General features: G+C 49.3%; 1 pseudogene; it reads right to left on the reverse strand.

The window, feature by feature from the left end:
- The window catches only part of LOC131093333 (zinc finger protein 850-like), a 628,085-nt pseudogene that overhangs the window by 103,185 nt on the left and 507,977 nt on the right, over positions 1 to 16,923 (reverse strand).

The raw sequence follows: 16,923 nt of genomic DNA on the forward strand, positions 1-16,923 counted from the left end.
GAGGAAAATCTATAGGCTCCATCCAGGCAACCCAGAGCAGTATATTAAAAAAGCAGGATTTTCACTTTTATGCAGCCCCTGCCTTGCTATGCTCCCTGTATAATGTACTTGGAAATGTGCTGCAGTTAAATGCCATGCTAAGAGCAGACCTGAACAATGCAGCATCCTCTCACCACACAAAGCAGAACACTTCCAAGCCTTACCAGCTGTCTCCTCCCACCCAGATCTTTTCCCCCAGTGTTGGCAGCAGCTGCCAGGGCTGGCTGAGAGCGTTCCCTGGCAGCAGCAGAGTCCCTGCCCAAGCACAACACCCCTGCTCTGCAGGAGAGCCCTGGGTACCCCGGGCTGCAGGACCCTGCTCTGCAGGACAGCCCTGGGCACCCCTGGCTGCTCTGCACAAGAGACAATCAGAGAATGTACTCACAGTGTCTGTAGGCATTGGGATGTTCCAGCTCCAGGAGATCATTCCAGGAGCTGCAGCTGCATTGTCCTGCAGCCAGAGGTTCCTGTGCCAAGGGCTGGCAGTGATTCTGCCCCAGGCACTTCTCAGCCCCTTCCCAGCCCTGACTGATTGAAGCTTTCTGTGCCTCTGTGCTGTGCTTGGGGTGGCTGCAGGCAGTGCCCCAGTCCTGCTGGGCTGGCAGAAGAGCTGCTCATGAAGAGAAATGTGCTTTTGAAGCTCTTCTTGGTTACCAGGAACTGCCCTGCCCAGCTCAGCAGCACAGACACAGCACCAGGACTTTAATGAGCCTCTGGGGCTTTGTGCTCAGGCCCTGAACATCAGTCCTTTAGAGGGAGCTGAAGAAACCTCTGCAGAAGTCAAAGTCAGAATCCAACTCCAAAGTTTCTTAGACTTTTAATTGGTCCCAGTGAGGGACATGACTGAGAAAGTGTCCCCAGGCCCCAGGCAGAGCAGAGAACTGCAGGCAGTGATGACAGGTGGGGACAAAGAGAAGCCACGTCTTGGTGCCCTGGGGCACAGCAGGGTCCGTGCCACCAAGGGCTGGGAGGAGACACCTTGTCCTGAAGCACTGGGGCCTCCTGGCACAGCCTCAGCCAGGCTGGGCACTGTCACCCCCTTGTCCTGCCCTCAGCATGCCCCCTAGCCCACATCCCAGCGGCCTCAAGGATCTGCTGGAAGGAGTCCCTGGGGAGCCTTGGCCAGGAATGGCCCTGGGGGCTCCTTAATGCTCCCTGCAGGGACTGCAGGTTTTTCAAAGGACTTTGGGTTTGGCTTTTGCCTTGGAGTCTCTGAGAGGTTTGTGCACTCATGGCCTCCAATTATCTACTAAAGTCCCTGGAGAGGCTTTGTCAGTAACAACACTCATTGGGGGTCATTAATGCTTCAAGGTACTTCAGTTATTTTAAGGTACTTGGTGTTGCCCTTTGGATACAGACTCTGTGGGAGGTTTGTGCAATCATGGCCCCAATTATCTATTTTAATGAGTCCCTTGAGAGCTTTGTACTGACATTCAGTGGGGCTCATTAATGCTTTGAGGTACTGAAGGTTTTAAGGTACTTTGGATTTTTCTTTCTCCACTCTCCATCTCTGAGAGGTTTTTGTGCCATCCTAGCCTCCAATTCTCTCCTGCAAGGAGTCCATGAGGAGCCTGTGTTGGAGAGGAACCTCAGTGGGACCCATTCATGCTTTGAGACACTTTGGGTCTTTCCTCTGGAAAGGTTTGTGCAATTTCCTCTCAGGCCCTGAGGTTCAAGGGCTCAGCTTCAAATGCACCTCAGAACTCATTAGGATCAGGCAACTCCTGCCAAACCATGGCTCTGCCTTGATTTCCCTCTGGTCTGGAGCAGTTCATCAGGAAGATTTCCTTTTACAGTTACAGAGAAATGTTTCAATGAGCTTCTAAGAAATATGTAATCCTATTTTAAAGACTGTATTTTATTACTTTTCTCTTTTGAGAAGAGGTGATTGCAGCATTCCATTCCTGATATTGATGTAGTGCTGCTCCTAAGGAGGTCTGGCCATGTCAGAAGAGTTATACATTGGAACTGGAGTCCATTGTGGACAGCCATGCCTCAGATTCCCCAACCCCATGTGAGACATGATTTTCACTTTCAATATTTTCAATGGTTTATTAAGTCCTTATCAAAATACAACAGAAGATTCTTGATTTCATATCTTTTCAAATACAACAGAAGACTGAATAAAGAAAAGAATACAGTGCCGGAAGCAAAGAATTCAGTCACCATGTGCTCATCTACAAAATGGATGCTCTGTCTTTTACACCTCTAGCCCCTCCCAAAGTCTTGTAAATCGACTCCTTTTCCTCTGTCTAGTGGTGGAGATCACTGTCTTAGACCTTGATTGGAGGTCAGGTGCTGCCATAATAACAAGCCGACCCTCCCAAATGCCCCAACTACTGAGGCCATCCTGTGATAACAATGCAAGGGGGAGGGGAAAGATAACTATACATCTACAGAACTTCTCTTAACATATATTTAATATTCACCCCTTAACTGTGAGAGTCAACCATAGAATTACTCATCTATAACAAACCTCCTTTTCTTTTTGTAGAAGTCATTTTGCACGAACAATTTAAGTAAAAAAATTTCTGTCTCTCTTGAATGAGTCACACCAGCATCTGTTGATGTGGCCAAGGACAGTGGGAACAGGAGAAAAAAATCTCAGGTTTTCCTTAGACACATTTATTTGGAATGCACAAAATGGCATCCCAGAGGTCCAGTATGGCTTTGACTCCCATCTACCGTGCCTATGTGGCTGCTATCCATAGTCAGTGTATTTTAGGGGTCAGTACAGAGGCCAACTCAGTCCTGCCCTCCAGTCCCTGTTGAATTAAAAGACAACTGAGGAATTATAGAGGTCTGGTATGGCCTTTTGTCCCTACCTTACCATGCCTATGGGGTTGTTACCCACAGCAGGGGTATGGAGACTTCTTGGTAGCAAACAAAGGGGCCAACCCAGTCTTGTTTCCCTTCTTTTGTCTTATTTTCTTAAAGAAGCTGTCCCATTACCTTTTACAGTCCCTTGTGTACTTCTCAACAAATGCTGGTATTTCTCATCCATTAAAACAGGAAGAGTTCTCAAGCTGGTTGGTGGAAGCTTGACTCCACTTTTTGGGTGTCTTGGTGTTTTTCTGGTTGTCTTTCAGTCTCTGCTTGAGAGTCAATCTTGTTTTACCTGGCCTGGATGTTACAGTCCACTCTTTGGGCTCTTCTACTGGGCCTTTGACTCTGTTGCCATGAATCCATCCCAGCTCTGCAGTTCGCACGGCCGATTCGGTGGTGAGCAGTTCCTGAAAGGGACCTTCCCACTGGGGAGTTAGAGGCTGATCTCCCTGTGGCTTTATCATCACCCAATCCCCAGGATTAATATTATGGATTCCGCAATCCAGGCTGGTAGATTAAGTAATTGCCCCTTTATGTCTTAGCCCTTCTAAGGTTTGTGCTATGGACATGACAAATTTCTTGGCATTGGTTTCCCCTTCCTCATAGGTGGCAACCTTGTGGGGTGAGGTCCAAAAGGGAAACCCAAACATCATTTCATAGGGTGACACCCCCAGATCTGACTGGGGTTGGGTTCTAATTCTTAATAATTCTTAATAATTCTTAATAAGGCCAAAGGGAGACATTTTATCCATGACACTTGGGTTTCAATCATTAGCTTAAATAGAGCTCTTTTAAGAGTTTGATTCATTCTCTCAATCTGACCAGAACTCTGTGGATGCCATGGAGTGTGTAATTCCCATTTTACTCCCAGGGCCTGAACAACTTTCTGCAGTATCTTTAATGTGAAATGAGTTCCCCAGTCTGAATCAATCCTGTTTGACATCCCATATCAGGGAATGATTGATTCTAGAAGTGTTTTACTCACAACATTGGCATTGGCTTTCACAGTGGGTACCACCTCTACCCACTGAGTCACGTGATCTACTATCAGTGGCAAAAACTTCCACCATTGTTCCTGGAGAAGCTCAGTAAAGTCTACTTGGATGTTTTGGAAGGGCTCTAAGGCTAGTTGTCACCCTCTTCTGGGTGTTTTCCTCATGATTTTCTTATTCACTTATTCACTGGCATATCACACACCCTCCAGTTACTTGCTTAGCTATTCTGAAAATTCCTTTGCATCCCAAATCCCTTAGAAATTGATCACTTAGCGCTTGTGTACCCGAATGTGTTGTTCCATGTATGCCTTCTAGCATTTTCCTGGCCAGGAGTTTATTCAACATTTGCCTTCCATCTGCTAATCTCCGCTTCTCTTTTTATCTTTCTTGGCTCCTCTTTTAAGGAGTTCTTCCTCTTCTGTCCCACTGAATACAGGGACTTTTTGCATTTCTCTCATGGGTGTTAATACTATTATTAATGTTTTTGTCTCTGATTCAATTGCATTTTTAGCCTCTAGATCAGCCTAATTGTTCCCTCGCTCCTCCTGAGTAGCCCCTTTTCTATGTCCTTTAACATACACCACTGCTACTTCCTCTGGTAATTGTAAGGTTTCTAACTCTTCTAAAAGAAATTTTTTGTGAATCAATCCCTTTCCCTTTGAATTTAATAGCCCCCTCTCTTCCCAATTTTTTCCAAATATATGCACTATTCCAAAAGTGTATTTTCAGTCTGTATATATTGTTCTTCTTTTCTGTGCTAATATATCCAGAGCTCGTTTTAGGGCATACAACTCAATGCCTGGGCTGACCAGTTGGAAAGTAACTTTATCTTTTCTATGGCTACCAACCCTTCATGCACTATATCGTACCCCAATACCCTGTGCCCCTTTATTACCTGTGAAGATCCATCGATGTACAATTGTTTTTCACTTTGGAGTGGTTGATCTGTTACATCCTCTCTTACTCTAGTTTGACAGTTTATAACCTCTAGGCAATTATGTATTAGTGCCTCATCTGGTTCTCCATACAAAAACGGGGCAGGGTTGAGTTGGTTACTGACGATTAGCTCTAAAACATTATCTATTAAGATGGCTTCATACTTTAGCATTTGGGAATCAGTGAGCCATTCCTCAGGATACTTGTTACTGAGTCTGGGACATATATCTTCAATTTTCAATTAAATGGTTAATTTTTTGCTTTCTGCTATGAGTAGGGAAGTCACTGTCACACCTGAATGCAGGTTGGCCACCCCTGGCTGACAGGCTCTAGTAATTTTGATAAATAGGCCACTGGTTTCCTGGATCCTCCTCAGTCCTAGGCTAACACTTCATGTGTTACCTCTTTTTCTATATCCACAGACAGATAGAAGGGTTTGTCTAAGGCAGGAAGACTCAGGGCTGGTGCACTGACTAATTTTTGCTTCACAGCTTCAAACGTTTGTTCATTGTCTTTTTCCCACCTAATCTCTCCAATTAACTTTTCACACAAGAACCAGATGGCCTGTGTGTATCCTCCAATCCGTAGCCTACAATATCCCAACAGGCCTAAAAACCTTTTGACTTCTTTCTTAGTTTTTGGCTGTGGGAGTGAGACTATTCCTGTAATTCTCTCAGGGTTCAGCCCCCAGCTCCCTTGACAAATCATATGTCCTGGATATTTCACTTCCCTTTCTACAAATTCGAGTTTCCCTTTTGATACCTGAAGTCCTTGGCGCCCCAGAAAATTTAACAACACTATGGTGGATTCCCAAACTTCTTTTTCTTCCCATCCTGAGAGAAGCAAATAATTTACATATTGGATGAGCTTTATTTCAGGTTTAATGGAGAAGAGTTGTGTTACTTCTCCTAGGGCTTGACCAAAGAGGTTTGGTATAGTAGGAGGCCTAGTAAAATATCTGTATTGTATTTGAATATCTGTATATAGGCCTTGCCCCGATAAGCCCCTGTTGTTCTTGATGGGCTGCAGCTGCAATGTCCTTAATTGGGCTGCAGCTGTAGCTAGTGAAGAAAACTGGGATAAAAGGGGCGGGGCTTGGCCAGTCAGGGAGAGCCTGGAAGGAGCCCTGACTAAGAAGCAGCAACAAGAAGGAGGTGAAGTCTGTGATGTGAAGAACTGCCCCAAAGAAATATCACTGAGAAGGTATAAGACTTTAGAAATATGTTTGTGACAATATGGGACTTTAGAAATATGAAATAGAAGAAGATAACAACAGTTTGGGGATTGAGAAAACCCTTGGAGGAACCCAGTCCACTGAAGCTGTTGCTTTCTCCCAGAATCGGGGTCCTCCCGTTCAAAAGCAAATATAACCCGCTTTCCTCTGCCAGTGGGTATGCCCAAAAAGCATCTTTTAGGTGATCACGCTAAACCACTGGGATGTTACTTAGAAGTGTATAGGGATTAGGCACTACTGGGTACTGATTCACTGTTCTTTTGTTCACTTCTCTCCAATCTTAGACAAGCCTGTAAGTCCCATCTGACTTCTTTACTGGTAATATGGGTGTATTATGGGGGGACATACATGGTTCTAAGATCCTGTCCTCAAGTAGGTCCTGGATCAGTGGCTGCAGTCCCCATCTCCCCTCCAGGGAGAGTGGATATTGTCATAGCTGAACTGGATGGTTCACATTAACTATTTTTATTACTATAGGTTTCATGTTCAATTTACCTCAGTTTTTTGGTTTTGCCCAAATCATCTCTTGAATTTTCTCCTTGATTTCTTCCCTTAATTGGAGAAGCTTAACTACCATTTTCCCTTTCTCTGGGAGCACTCCAGACAATGTCAAAATGCACCTGTAAATCCTGTCCTAATAAATTTCATCCTGCTTCTGGAACTAATAGAACATCCCCAATTCCCATTTTATTTGTTCCTCCAAACTTTGTTTGCTGTATAACTGAGGCTTTGAAACTTTCCCCTTGTTAATGTTTGAAAAGACAGGTGTCAGCTAATGAAGGCAGGAGCCTCCCCTGAAATGTAAGCCCTCTTCCCTCCACATTGTTATAATTTTGAAATAAAGGGGGCTCTCAGGCACAGATATGGGAGCAGGAAATAACAGTTCTTTATTAGGGAAGAAAATTAAACAAATAAACAATGCAGTACATTGGAAAAACATTGACAGTCACAATTCAACCTGACACCCTGTGGGTCAGGGTGTTGGCGGCAGTCCAATTGGAAATGTGGCTGCAGCCCTCCTGCAGTGTCAGGTGTGGTTCTGTTGGAGCAGGCGGTCCTGTAGAAAAGGATGTATTCTTCCTCTGAAAATCCAGTGGAAGAAGAGACAGCTGCTGTTCCTCTGGGGAATCCAGTGGAGAAAGCTGTTCTGGTATTCCAGAATCTCCAGATTATATCTGGGTAGCAATGCTTGGCTCCTCCCTCTGGGCTCACATCTCACAATGGGATGCTGTAGTTCTTATCAGTCATGCAGTGACATTCAGTAGCCCATTATAAGCAGATGTCCAGTCAGAGAGAGAAGGAAAACTGTCCACTTGACAAGACAACTGCCATAGAGATGGCAATAGAGTACATCTTGCCTTGCAATCTGGAACAACCCCAGAGCCATCAGCCCATCTCTGCTGGTTATGTGATGAGGCCTCCAAATCCCATCTTGGGAGATTTTTGGTTCCTCTCCAAGGACTAGGAAAATGGAAAAATGTGGTCAAAGGCATTTTCTCCCAAATCTTGCAGTGACAGGCTCAATATTTCTAAACTGAATGAGGGTAGATTTTCATTTGTTAGAAAGAGGAAATATTTTATAATTATGAGAGTGGCACAAAACGGCAACCATTTTTCCAGAGAAGTGGATTCCCCATCCCAGGAATTGTCCAAGAGCAGGAGCTTTGTGCAGCATTGCCCATTGAAACCCTCTCATCTCCAGTGACAGAATTCCTGCATTGTGGGTTCTCTGATATGCTGGGTGCCCTCACAAGGCTTCTGGCCAGAATGTCTGCTGAGGGCAGCCAGGCTGCTGCAGGGGCAGTGACCTCACAGCCATCACCATGGCAGCCCTGTCCCCTGGGCCTGCCTCTGCCCTTTCCTCTGCCCCTGCCTTGGCTCTGCTGCCATGAAGAGTTTTGTCATAAATATCTTGTCCCCAAGGTGCTGGGGCCAATGGCTTCCCAGTCAGGCTCCTGGAGCAGAAGTGGCTTTTCAGAGCCCAGCCAGGAATGAGCCCTGAGGCAGCAGCTCTGCAGTGGTGGCCACCAGGCCGGGCTGCCAAGGGAGGCTTCTGGCCATGGCCTTCAAGCAGCTGCTGCTGCCAAGGTGCCTTTGGTGCCTCAGGCTCTCCCTGGCACAGCTCCCAGCACGGCACTCTGCCCTTGTGCCCGAGCCCTTCCCTGTGCTGGGGCTGGCCTGAGGCTTTTCCTGCAGTGGGACCTGCCCTGCTGATGGCACAGGAAAGGCAGTTCCTGCTGGAGCAGGAGGCTTTGCCTGCCATGGGCTCCAACAACTCCAGCAAGGCCCTGTTGACTTCAAAATTTCTTCCTAGGAAAGAATATTCTAATTGTTAGAGCTCCAATGCTGTGGAAGAAATAACTCTGATCAAGATCTTTCTGTCTAAGCATGATCAGAATTTCTAGAAATCTGTCTGGTATACCATCATTAATCCTGTGGGACAAGTTCAATTCCCCTGTCCAGTCTTTTGCACCTTTGTCAATGTCTGGGGCTGGGATTGGATCCAGCCACTCCCAGTCTCCTCTCTGAGATGGAATTTTAGAAGTCATGGGATTCTGGAGGGTTTTATGGCTTCTGTGGTGGCTGCTGTGTGCCATTTCTCCACCCCATGACTCAGCAGGAATTTCTCCAAGGAAGAAACAAAGCTTTTGCCTGAATCTCCTACTCGGCCCATGACAGAAACCCCTGTGAGTGTCTGGGACATCCTGGCCCTTTGGCAGCCTGGGGACTCCTGGCATGTCACCGTGGAGCCCTCGTGAGTGCCTGTGACAGATCGGTGCATTTGCAGCACAAGGTCCCCTGGGATGTCACCATGGAATGGCTGTGACTGCCTCTGACCACAGGGCTCTTTACCATCCCCAGAAAGCTCTGGGAGGTCTCCATGGAGCCCCTGTCTCTGTGTGTGACATTCCAGCTCTGGAACAGGCTGGAGACTCTTGGAATGTCCCCATGTTTTGCTATAGGACACAAAAGAACACAAGCGCACACCGCTGTTCTCATGGTGAAAAAAAAATGAAGTTTATTTTCTGACTCCAACATTTATAGTTTCCCAAGAGTGACAGTGGATTGGAGGGTGACAGTGCCACCTCTCCAATGACAATGGACAAACTAAGAATCGATCAACTTTCTCCTCCTCCATAAAGGAATGCAAAACAATGAGTTATTTACAGCATGTGTGTGAGAAAGTTCGCTACAACAATTTCAATATCTTAGAAAATCTTAAAAAATCAGGGCACCTCCCATGGAACCCCTCTGAGTGCCTGTGGTAACTCAGTTCTTAGCAGGCACCCATCACCAGAACCCATTGCTCTGGACAGTTTCCATGACAAACCTCCCCAGCCCCCTGTTGCTCTGGACAGTTTCTATGGCAACCCTCCCCAGCCCCCTGTTGCTATGGTCAGTTTCCATGGCAACCATCACCAGCCCCCTGTTGCTATGCTCAGTCCCCTGGCAGCTCCATGGAGACCCCATGCCAGGGGTGGTTGCCATGGACACCAGCTCAGGCCTGCAGCCACAGCCCGTTGCCATGGCAACCACTGGCAGCCCCATCCCCAGGTTCATGGGATCCCAGAACCACAGAATTGCCTGAGCTGGGAGGGACCCATCAGGATCCTCCAGTCCAACTGCTGGCCCCGCACAGGACACCCCAACAATGCCAGCCTGGGCCTGGCAGCACTGTCCAAACGCTGCTGCAGCTCAGAGAGCCCTGGAGCTGGGACCCTTCCCTGGGGAGCCTGGGCAGGGCCCCAGCAGCCTCTGGGCAAAAACCTTTTCCTGACATCCAACCTGAGCCTGCCCCGACTCAGCTGCAGCCGTTCCCTCCACTCCTGTCCCTGGGCACCGGAGGGAAGAGGTTCCCACAGCCCCAGCCAGGGACCCGCTCCCAAGGCTGTTGCCATGGCCACCAGGGCTGGGACCAGCTGGGATGCTCGGTTTCCAGGGGCTGGGGTTCAGGAATGGGATTCCCCAATTTTCTGCTCTTGCTAAAACCGCGCTGCCCTCGCTGCCCTGCCGCCTCCCATGGAAAGCACAAAAGGCAAAGATCCCGGGCTGGGATAAGAACAATTTATTGGGAACAGCAACCAAATAAGGAACAAACTGGAACAGCAACAACACTGGTAACAGAAAGGATCAGAAAAACTATTTACAGGGAAAACTACAACACCACTGACTGTCTCTTTCCAGCCACATATTCACTCCTGCCTGGAAAGGACGCCCTTCTCCTCAGGGGAGGGAGAGAGACAGTCCCTTTCCTGCCTCTAGCAATAACCTGATGTGGGAGTGAATATAATGACACAACCATGGCCAGACCCTCATGTTCTTGGACCCATATCATGTCATTGGCAGGGACAGGAAAAGGGACAGCTGTCTTCCCAGCACTGATGACAGGGAACATGGATCACCAGGGCTCTTCCCAAAGGGGATCTTCCAATGAGGGATGAAGCTGGAGCAGTGCAAGAAGCTTTTCCTGCAGTGGGGCATTTGCAGGGCTTCCCTTACCGATGCCTCTGTTGGTGTTTGGTCAAATGAGAGCTCTGGGTGAAGCTCTTCCCACACTTGGGACACTCGTAGGGCCTCTCCCTGGTTTGGATGCACCAGTGGGTAACAAGGCTGATGTTTTCTCTAAAGCCCTTCCCGCACTCAGGGCAGCGGAAGGGCCTCTCCTCTGTGTGAATCCGCTGGTGCCTGACGAGAGTGGAAGTGGTGTGAAACATCTTTGGACACTCAAGGCACTCATAGGGCCGTTCCCCGGTGTGGATGTGTTGGTAGGTGACGAGCTCAGAGCTGCACCTGAAGCTCTTCCCACACTCCAAGCACTTGTAGGGCTTCTCCCCATCATGAAGCTGCTCCTGGGCCACCAGCTCCGAGCCCTGGCTGAAGCTCTGTCCACCTTCCTGGCCCAGGGTGGGTCTTTCCTCCTCAGAGCAACCCAGGCTGGGTTTGGTGCCCCTCATCCTGTGGGACCTCTGGGACTTTTCCTCTCCATTGGATTCCTGCTCAGTAGAGCCGCTCAAAGTGGCCTCTTCCATGAGGTTCTACTGTGGGGATTTGTCCTCCCTGGTCTCCATCCTCTGCTTCTTGCCTGCAGGAGGAAGGACAAGGACAGGATGGGATTTGCCTCTGTGCCACAGGGAAGGAGAAGGAGATGTCCCCAGTGCTTCCCCGGCAGGATGGCATTGTCAGCAGGGTTGTCCTGCAGCCGCGGGCCGTGCTGGGCCAGGAGATGGAGCAGGAGAGAAGGGGAAAGGGGCACTGACTTCCTCCTCACCTGCCTGGGTGTCCGGGGGCATTGTCTCAGTTTAAATAGACAGGTGTCTGCTAAGGAAGGCAAGAGCCTCCCTTGAAATGGAAAAAAGTAAACAACCTCCTTCCGAACTGGTATAATTTTGAAATTATGGGGCTCTAAGGCAACAGATATGGGACTAGGAATAACCGTTATGTAGCCGGAAAATTAAAATATAAATGCAATAGTACAGAGAAAAAACACCGACAGATTCAGAATATGACCTGACACCCTGTGGGTCACAGTGGCGGTGGCAGTCCCAATAAATGGTGGCTACAGTCCACCTGCAGTGACAGGTGTGGGTCTGTTGAAGCAGGGATCCTGTAGGATGGTGGCGTTTTCCTCTGAAGATCCAGTGGTGGTGGTGTTTGGCCTGTTCTTCCTATGGGAATCCTGTGGAAAAGGCTGACTCTGGTCTTCCAGCCCTCTGATTATATCCAGGTAGGAATGCTTGGCTCCTCCCTCTGGGCGGAGCTTCTCACAATGGGATGATGGAATTTTATCAGTCATGCAGTGGCACTCAATGGCCCATTAACAGAAGATATCTCCTGGGAGGGAGGATCGGTTTTGGAAGAGATAAAGAAAACTGCCCAATTAACAGAAGGTAACTGCCCCATCAGATAGGAATAGAATACACGCCCCATGTTCAACTTAAGATAGCTGGGAAATACTTTGCAGCATTCTGTGTCTGTGTGTCTGTGTTCGTGTGTATTTTACACTCAAAGTCCCCCAAATTTCCAAGAAGTTTTCCCAGGGGTGTTGTCTTGTCCCTATGTCCATCTGCACCTCCCTATGTCACTCTGTCACTGTCACCTCCACACACCTCTGAGCCCACTGGCGCCTCCCAGGTTTGCACTGAATCCCTCCCTCCTGCCCTCCAGCACCAGCAGTGACCATGGCAGGGAGCTCAGAGCAGGAGAAGCCAGGCCAGGGCTAATGCCAGGATCAGAAGCACCTGGCAGAGGCAGGAGGAATCCCCCATTCCAGGGGGTGCAAGGGGGGCACCCGTGTCCCCTCCCAGCCCCAGGGCTACAGACCAGGGAGGAGATGCCTCAACTCTCTAAGCTGAATTGATCCCCTCAGCCCTTGGCCTGGGAAGTCTCTGGCTGGAGCACAATCTCTAGAGGAGAGTTCCCACAAGGAAGATAAAGAAAGGAATTGTTTCTTCCCTTTCTCTCATCCCTGCCCCGTGTGCTGATTTTCTTGTCATCTCTTAGCAAAACCAACAAAAAAGCATCTGCAATGAGGTGTTTCCCAGGGTCAGTTCCTAAATGGGGCCAAAGGAAGGTTTCCTGCCACAGAAAAAGTAAGCAATGTGGGATTTGTTCAGACAGTTGAAAACATGACAATTTCTAAGCACTGGAAATCCAGAGACTATAAAAACAGAGTTTGGAGTTTTAATGGTCTCTCCCTCCTCCCACTGATTTGTCACATCCCAACTCCAAAGGAGCAGATTATGGAAAGAAGACTCCAACAGTGGGTGTTGGAGGCCTAATCCCAGAGACAGGAAGAAAGAGTTAAACTGGGAAAAGATCTCCAATTGTTTTCCTATCATAATGACGACAAATAGCTCTGTAGTCCATGTGCAATATCCAGATGAAGAGGCACATTCCTGGTTTTTAATGCCAAATTGCAGTACTTTGGAACATCTTTCTGGATGAGAACAAACCACAGGCCAATAACTGACCCACTTTTTTTTTTAATGATTTCCCAAATCAGAAATCATTCAAATTCTACCAAGATGTCTTTCTCTGCAGGTGTCCCAGATTGCAAGGCAAGATGCATTCTATTTGCCATCTGTATGGCAGTTTTCCTTATCTCTTCCACAACCACTCCTCCCTCCTGGGGGGACATCTGCTGATAACAGGCTATTGAATGTCACTGCATGACTGATAAGAACTACAGCATCCCATTGGGAGATGCTCTGCTGAAAGGGAAGAGCCAAGCATTCTAGCCAGCTAGAATCTGGAGATTCTGGAATAGCAGCACAACTTCTCCACTGGATTTCCCAGAGGAACAGCGGCTGCCTCTTCTTCCACTGGATCCTCAGAGAAAGACTACACCCTTTTCTACACGAGCCCCTGCTCCAACAGAACCTGACACTCCAGGAGGACTGCAGCCAAATTTCCAATTGGATTGCTACCAACACCCTGACCAACAGGGTGTCAGGTTGTGTTCTGACTCTCTAAGTGCTGTTTTAGTTTACTGCATTGTTTGTTTTATCCTTTTATTTTCTTCTCTATGAAAGAACTGTTATTTCCTCTTCCCATATTTTTTGCCCGAGAGCTCCCCTTAATTTAAAATTTCTAGCAATTCGGTGGTGGTGGGGATTTTACATTCTCCATTTCAGGGGAGGCTCCTGCCTTCCTTAGCAGGCACCTGTCTTTCCAAACCAAGACAGCAGGACAGAAGGCACTTTGATTCCTTTTGTCCCAAGTTTCTCCTGAGTTCATGACTTCAGATGATCAGGAACAGCCAGGACAGCACAAAAGCAGCTGCAATGAGCAGGATCAAATCCCCAGGTCACCATTAAATGCACTCAATCCACACCTTGCACAGCCCAGCAGCAATTCCTGCCTGTGCCCCCAGCTCTGGCTCAGCCTGAGGGGCATTGCTCTGGTGTGTGCGGGGCCGGCCCCTGCAGGACACAGCGCTGGGAGCCGCTCTGTGTCCCGCAGCTTCAGCATCTCAGGCGCCGCTCCACAGCTGTGGGGCTGTGCCACCACTGTTCCATGGCTGCAGTTCCTGTGCCACCACTGTTCCATGGCTGGAGCTCCTGTGCCACCACTGTTCCATGGCTGGAGTTCCTGTGCCACCACTGTTCCATGGCTGTAAGCTCCTGTGCCACCACTGTTCCATGGCTGGAGTTCCTGTGCCACCACTGTTCCATGGCTGGAGCTCCTGTGCCACCACTGTTCCATGGCTGCAGTTCCTGTGCCACCACTCTTCCATGGCTGCAGTTCCGGTGCCACCACTGTTCCATGGCTGGAGTTCCTGTGCCACCACTGTTCCATGGCTGGAGTTCCTGTGCCACCACTGTTCTTCCTTTTCTATGCTCACTCCACTGCTGCTCAGAAGCTGTGCTGTGCTGTTTCAGCACGGTTCCTCTGCTCTTTCACGGCTGCTCCACTGCTGCTCCAACACTGCTCATCTCCCACTGTTCCACTGCTCCTTCTCTGATCCTCCCCTGCACCCCTGGTGTTCCACAGATGCTGCTTCTGTTCTAGTGCTGCTGCCACAGCTGCAGAATCGCAGAGTGGGGAACATTCGAGCAGCACCACTGTGGTGTCACAGAGACCGGGAAAATGGGACTGGCACAGCTGTGGTTTCTTAGAGAGGGGAACACTGGGGCTGCCACTGCTGTGGTGCTATAGTGAGGGGATCTTTATGGCTGACACCACAGTGGTATCATACACATGGGAACGCTGGGGCTTCCAGTGCTGTCTTGTCATTGAGAGGAGAATATTGGTGCTGCCTCTGCTGTGGAGTCATAGAGAGGAGAATGTTGGGGCTGCCAAAGCTGAGGTGTCACAGACAGGGGATGCTGGAGCTCCCACCACTGTGATATCACAGACAGGGCAATGTTGGGGCTGTCAAAGCTGTGGTGTCACAGGCAGGGGATGCTGGGGCTCCCACTGCTGTGGTATCATAGAGAGGGGAGTGTTTGGGCTGCCATCCTTGTGGGCTCAAAGACCTTGGGGCTGCTACCCCTGTTTTGTCATATCCCTGTTTTACATAGAGAGGGGAATGTTGGGGCAGTCACCGCTGTGGTGTCACAGACAGGGGAGCATTTGGGGCTGCCACCCCTGCAGGGTCATAGAGAGGGGAATGTTGGGGCTGCCACTGTGGTGCTGTCATAGAGAGGAGAATGCTGTGGGTGCCACCTCTGTGGTGTCACTGTCAGGGAAACACTGGAGTTGCAATTGCTTTGCTGTCATAGACAGGGGGACATTGGTATTGCCACTGCTGTCATGTCACAAACAGGGGAACTTTGAGGTTGCCACCACTGGGGTGTCACTGACAGGGAAACACTGGGGCTGCAAATGTTGAGGAGTCACAGAGAGGGGAATGTTGGAACTGCCACTGTGGCACTGCCATAGAGAGTAGAACTTTGGACGGCCATCCCTGCAGTGTCATAGAGAGGAGAACTTTGGGGCTTCCACTGCAGCAGTGTCACAGAGAAGGGGACATTGGGACTGCCACAGTGGTGGTGTCACTGGGAGAACTTTGGGGCTGCCACCACTGTGGTATCACAGACAGGGGAAGGTTGGGGCAGCCACTGCTGTGGTGTCAGAGAGAGAGGGACGTGGGGCTTCCACAGCTGCAGTGTCACAAAGAGGAGAAAGTTGTGGCTTCAACTGCTGTGGTGTCACAGAGGGGAACGTTGGGGCTGCTACTACTGTGTTTTCATAGACAGGGCAATGTTGGGGCTGCTACTACTGTGTTTTCATAGACAGGGCAATGTTGGGTGTGCCACCGATGTGGTGTCAGAGAGATTGGAACATTGGTGCTGCCAGCACTGTTTTCTCATAGAGAGGGGAATATTTGATCTGTCACTGTGTTGGTGTCATACAGAGGGGGACGCTGGGGGTGCCACCTCTGTGGTGTCACAGAGAGGAGCAAGAGGGGTGGCACAGCTGTGTTGTCACAGAGACAGGAACACAGGGGCTGCAACCACTGTGGTGTCACAGAGAGGAGAATATTGTGGCTCTCACTATTGTGGTGTCACAGAGAAGGAATTTAGGGCAGCCACTGCTGTGGTGTCACAGAGAGTGGAATTTTAGAGCTACCACAGCTATGGTGTCACAGAGATGAGAACATAGGAATTGTCCCTTGTGGTGGGACAGAGAGGGGACCGTTGGAATTGTCACTGCTGTGGTGTCACATAGAGGGGAACATGGTCCTGCCCGAGCCGTGGTGTCAGAGTGGGGAACACTGTGGCTGCCACCCCTGTGGTGTCACAGACAGGGCAATGCTCAGTCTTGAACCGCTGTGGTATCATAGAGAGGGGAACGTTGATGTTGCCACCATTGTTGTGTCACAGACACGGGAACACTGCCAAACCTCCCCTGGTGCTTTGCCCACTCCAGTGCTGCTCCTCTGTGACACTGCAGGGCCTCCTAGGGACATTGTCACACTGCAGTGTCTCCTGGGGACATTGTCACACTGCAAACCCTCATGGGACTATAGCGGCCGTGTGACACTCCAGGGTCTTGTAGAATCCAGAGACTCCTTTGGGACCATGGGCCTCCATGGAACCAAGAGGAGACTGTGAAACTCTGGGGCTTCATGGAACCATCCATTGTGATATCTCAGGGCCTCATGGTTCTCAGGAATCCTCGTGACACTACAGGATGATGAAAGGGAACCAAAGGGACACTGTGACACTGTGGGTTCTCATGGAATCCAGAGGCCCTTTTGACTCAGTGAGACCAGTTGGAAACAAGGATCCTTTGGGATAACTCAGGGCCTTGTGGTATCCAGTGATCCTTGAGACATCATGGGGCCTCATGGAACCACAGGGACCCAGGAACACTGATGACAGAAGGCCTGACAATGTCACAATGGCCCCTTGGTTCCATGCAGCCCTGCAGTGTCACAAAGGCCTC

This window comes from Melospiza georgiana, chromosome 25, assembly GCF_028018845.1.
Source record: "Melospiza georgiana isolate bMelGeo1 chromosome 25, bMelGeo1.pri, whole genome shotgun sequence".
NCBI classification, from domain to species: domain Eukaryota; kingdom Metazoa; phylum Chordata; class Aves; order Passeriformes; family Passerellidae; genus Melospiza; species Melospiza georgiana.